At 45.4% G+C, this 5,627-nt stretch overlaps 1 non-coding gene across 1 annotated transcript; it reads left to right on the forward strand.

The window, feature by feature from the left end:
* The first annotated feature begins 444 nt into the window (after nucleotides 1–444).
* LOC115068109 lies at nucleotides 445–565 on the forward strand. Its single transcript, XR_003847484.1, has one exon. It is a non-coding gene; the product is annotated as a small nucleolar RNA SNORA22 (small nucleolar RNA).
* The last annotated feature ends 5,062 nt before the right edge of the window (nucleotides 566–5,627 follow it).

Genomic DNA, 5,627 nt, shown 5'->3' on the forward strand with positions numbered 1-5,627 from the left:
TACTAGAGCAGAAATTAACAGAAAAGTATCCACTGTCTGAAACCATCAGAAAACTCAGTCAGTGTTTGCCTTGCAGGCATAAGGACCTGAGTTCAATCTCCAGAATGCGTGTTAAAAAAGGGGGGGGCCTGGCTGTTCTTACAGAGGACCTGGGTTCCATTCCCAGCACCCACATGGCGGCTATGAACTGCCCTTACTCCAGGGGGCTGGAGAGATGGCTCAGCAGTTAAAAGCACTGACTGTTCTTACAGAGAACCCAGGCTCAATTTCCAGCACTCACACAGTGGCTAGCAACCATGTGTAACTCCAGTTCCAGGGAATCCAACACCTTGTTCTGACCTCCGAGGGTATTGCACAATATGGGTGCACTTACATACATGCAGGCAATACTCTCATACACATAAAATAAAATAAGTATAATACATTTTTTAAAAGATGACACCTTTACACAGTGAACACCCACTCTCTTGGCCTTGACTCTGTGCTAGAGTAACACACACGTCCTTTTCCTCTGCATTGAAAGGAGTACTGTCCTTTTAAGTGTATTCAGAAAATGAGTACATCATATTACAAAAAAAAAGATGACACTTGTAGAACAACACCTGAGGTTGTCCTCAGGTCTGTGTGTTTGATGCCCAGCACCCACAGGGGATCCAGCGCCGCCTTCTGGCCTCTGTGGGCACTTACATACATGCGGGCAAAATGCTTATATGCATAAAATTAATTTTAACTAAACAAATAAAAAACAAAACAACAAGACAAGAAACTAACCCTGCCCATGGCACCATCTTGTACTTTAGCCTCCAGAACTGCGGGAAAACGCAGGCCTGTTGTATAAGTCGTCTAGTCAGAGGTGTCTGTCACGACCTCTGAGAAGACTAACACACTTAGCCAATGCAAGCTCCTGACCTTAGATGAGCGACCATGTCCCAGAGGGCCAGTAACTCGTCCCACCTGGAGCAGAGTTCAGCTTTGAGTGAATCTCATCTACGTTGTGCCTGTCTGTGCCCACTGAAGAGGGCACTGCGCCATTGACTGCAGGCTGTGGTAACAGGGGCTTCTCCCTGCCCTGGAGTGCCTGCCCCTACTACGCTTGGACCGAAAGGCAATAACCCAGTGACCCCGGAAACAAGAGGCTAAACTCCTCCCCAGGTTTTGTACGTGCCTCAGCACAGAGGGAAGGACCGCAGGGGAAGGAAGCAGGACCCTGGCTTGATCAGAGCACCACATTTGCAAAGGAGCTCATCCATCAATGCCGAGTCCCACTGTTGCATAGATACTGGCTCACTTTCATTAGCTCAGCCACACCATGCAGAAGCCTTAAGCATGAGATAAAGAACTGCCATTCCTTCCAAAGAGCTGCTGGGTGGTATGGGCTTTCATACACATATTCATCAGCGATGGTACACAGGACTTGTCTGCTGTCCCCTGAGGCACCCACAAGATCTACACACTCCATAGTGCCGTCCCCCCTTTTCCAATTCAAGCCCCTCTCCTGTCAAGATGACAAGTGACAAAGAGGTTTTTCATGAGGCAGCGGCTTGGCCATCACAGTTTCATTCCTTTTCCAAAATAATCAATCTGCCGGGATCTTGGCAGCAATAAACGTCGGATGACGATTTATGACTAATGCCACCGCCAATGCGTTTGGGCAGATCATGACTGAGGCCTCCCCAACCCCACTGTAGCAGAGAGAAATAAAATGCTCAAGGCCATTGAGAAATTTTTCTTCCTATGGTCTCTCCATGGAGGAGGCTCCTGACTTCATTTAATCCTGCAGCATCTGGGGAAGGGAGAGGGTCAGTCACTGCCTGAGGTCTTCCACGATGCTCAGTTAACCTTGAAAAGTTCAAGGTCTCCAACAAGATGGAGAAAACATAGGTTCTGATCTTTAGAAGTACAAGTCCCTGGGAAAAACTGACCTGTCATTCCTGGAGACCACCGGGGAAGAGCCAGCACTGTACATCACACAGGCAGCATCTCCACCTCAGGGCTTCATACCTCTAAGTCTCTTGATCTATGTTTCAGTCCCTTCTTACCCTTTGGCATAGTTAACTTTGTCACTATGTCATTCTGGCTTCTGCTTTATTTTTGTAGTACTGGGGATTTAACTCAGAGCCTCGAACATGCCAGGCAAGCACTTTCCCAAATTGAAGTTTAGTCTCAGCCCTAGGCTGCTTTTTTTGGTTTTGCTCTGATCTCCTTATCTGGAGAGTACACTTTCCTCTGTGTCCCCATAGTTAATAGAACGTTGGGACCTTACTCAACAGCATGCACCTCTTTCTTTCCAGCTGTAGAATATCAGTGTCCTTTGGGTCATCGCCTCCCAAAGGGACAATACACCCAATTCTAAATAAACCACATCCTATTCCATAAAACTAACCTCAAAAAAAAGAGGAAAGAAATGAAATCTTACAAAATGTCTTCTCTGCCGGGTATGGTAGTGCATACCTTTAATTCCAGCACACGGGAAGCAGAGACAGACAGGTCTCTGACAGACAGAGCCCAGCCTGGTCTATAAAGTGAGTTTCAGGCCAGCTTGGGCTACTGGGAGACCCTATCTCAAGAAAAAAAGAAATGTGTTCTTTGAGCACAACAGAATCAAACTATCAATCAATAACAGAAGAGAACCAAGCAAGTTCTAAGCGCTTAGAAATCGAGCAACATAATCTAAACAATCCAGGAATCAGAGAGGAGAGAAATTAATAAAAATGTTAAACTGAATGACAACACAACATATAAAAATTTCTGGGACACGGGTAAAGCTGAGAGAGAAGTTTATAACACTAAATTCACATAGTAGAAAAGGATGGCTTTGTGATGGTTAATCTCAATTACCAACTTGACAGGATCTAGAATCACCATGGAAACAAACCTCTGGGCATGTCTATGATGGAGTTCCTAGACTGGGTTAAATGAGGTGGGAAGCCCCACCCTAAATATGGGCAGTACCCTTCCATAGACTGCAGTCCTGACTGAATGAAAAGGAGAAGATGGTCTGAGCACCAGCATCCATCTCTCTCTGCTTCCTGACTGTGGATGCCTCGTGACCAGCTGCCTTGAGCTCCTGCTGTTGTCACATCCCCACCATGACACCAGCCAAAATTAACTTCATCCCTTGAGTTGTTTTTGTCAGGTGGTTAATCACAGAGATGAGGAAAGTAATTAACACAAGCCTATATTTAAGAGTCTAACCTCTTACCTACCAACTACAAAAAGAAAAGCAAAAGGAACTCACATCAAGAAGGAGAGAACTAATAAAGACTTTAAAATAAATTAAAAACAGAAACCTCCCATTAAGATATTCATGAAACAGGGCTGGAAAGAAGGCACAGTGTTTAAGAGCACTGGTTGCTCTCGCAGAGGACTTGGGTTCAGTTCCCAGCACCCACATGGCAACTAACAACCTCCTGTAACTCCAGTTCCAGGGGATTCCATGCCCTCTTCTGACCTCTGTGGGCACTGTATGACATAGATGCACTTACAAATCTTATCAGGTTAGTTTCACTAGAGAAGACCACTCAGACACAGGAAAATTGCCGAAAGAAAGTCTTTTATAGCTGGCCAGTGATTACACTGGAATTCAGGTCCCAAGTATAGCCCTGAGCCGTTTTTAGCGTAAGGTTTTATACAGAAAAACCACATAACCACATCCAGGGGTAAAAAGTTTAAGTTCCCTCCCAAGTTTAGGGGTGGAAAGTCCCCCTAACAATTCCTATTCTGTAAGATAACAATTTATATTCTGTAAGAGCAAGCCAAGCGAAAAGCACAGATCCTATAAATCTGCTGTTAGCAGGAGCAACCAGGCACATGCCAACCCATTCTCAAGCCCACATCTTGGTGCCGCTGGAACAGACTTTTCCACTGCCCATTTGAGCTAACTGCCTCTAGCTTTAACTACTGGGGCCTGCTTATAGCATATCATAGCAACAGTCAGTCCTGGGGTGCCCCACTAAACAGACATGCAGGTAATATACTCATATACATAAAAATAATAAATGAAGCCAGGTGTGGTGGTGCATGCTTTAATCCCAGCACTCAGGAGGCAGAGGCAGGCAGATCTCTGTGAGTTTAAGGCCAGCCTGGTCTACATAGTCAATTCCAGGACAGCTGTGGCTACAGGGAGACCCTGTCTCAAAAAACAAAAAACAAACAAACAAACAAAACCAAAAACCTACAGCCTGGTCCGGGCTTGGTGGCACACACCTATAAACCAGCACTCAGGAGGCAGAAACAGGCACATCTCTCTGAGCTTGAGGCCAGCCTGATCTCATATTAGCTTATGCAGTAAGTCCCTGTCTTAAAAACAAGGCAAAAGACCTAGTCTGCACTCACAGGTCTTAACAGTTATGGTGGGCTGATGATGGAGCAGGTTAAAGGATGGAGGATTTCTCCATGTTGGGCAGCAGTTCTAGCCTTCTCTGAGTGGCTGCATCCCCCACAACCCCCTCCCTTGAGGTCCCAGTTTGTATATGTCAGTGGTTTTGCCTCTGGGTTGGCCTTATGCTGGGGACAAGGGAGGTTTCTGTCATTTGTAGATTCTAAACTTGAGAGAACTGATTCTCAAGAATGGACTTTCCACCTCCCTTGATGGCCAGCTATAGTCGACTGCACATGTGTCCTGAGCACCCAGGCCTTGACACTGGATGTCTCTCATTCCCAGGCACCAAGCGGTTTTCCATTATTTTTCTGTTACTCTTCTACAGCCCCAGTGTACCTTCACCTGTGCCCTACAAAAAAAAAATGTAAATCACTTGATTGAACTTCTAGAGATAAAAATCACAATCTGGCCAGGCGTGGTGGCGTATGCCTTTAATCCATCCCAGCACTCAGGAGGAAGAGGCAGGTGGATCCTCTGTGACTTCAAGGCCAGCCTGGTCTACAGAGTGGGTTCCGGGCAGCTGGAGCTACAGGGAGACCCTGTCTCAAAAAGCCCCCCCCCCAAAAAAACCCACAGTCTGGGAACCTAAAAAGAAGAAACACAATGAGATTCATACCTATTCACATACTGAAATAGGTGCCAGCCAAATCAAGCATGTACTGAACTTTTATGCTGAGAACTGTACACCAATAAAAAGAAATCAAAGAATAACTAAATAAATGAACAGACATACTATGTTCATGGGTTGGAAGACCCAGTATAGTAAAGATATCGCTCCCCAAATTTACATGCATATATATATATATGTTGTAATTCTACCCCAAATCCCCTAAGACTTTGTTGTGGATGCAGACTAGACCTTACTCCAGTAGGAATTGATCTGATTTCAAGCCTTACTATATAGCCACAGTAATCAAGCTGGTGATACTGGCCCATGAATGCCAGTGTTCAATGAATTGCCATTGGAAGACTAGGAAATGAGGCATGAATCTACTGCAGATAACAGAAACTCAGAAATATACCTGTCTACACAAATGTGCCCAACTGATTTGTGTGTGTGTGTGTGTGTGTGTGTGTGTGTGTATGCCATATGTGTGCACGTGCCCTTGGAAGAAAGAAGAGGGCATTGGATCCTCTAGAGCTGGAGTTAAAGGCTAGCTCCCTGAGAGATTATCTAATCCCAAGTGGGCAGCCCTAACCACAGGTACACATGAGTGCCACTAAATAGACACAGTGTATTTCATAT

The sequence above is a fragment of the Nannospalax galili genome, unplaced genomic scaffold, assembly GCF_000622305.1.
Source record: "Nannospalax galili isolate Female #2095 unplaced genomic scaffold, S.galili_v1.0 scaffold1028, whole genome shotgun sequence".
Classification (NCBI taxonomy): domain Eukaryota; kingdom Metazoa; phylum Chordata; class Mammalia; order Rodentia; family Spalacidae; genus Nannospalax; species Nannospalax galili.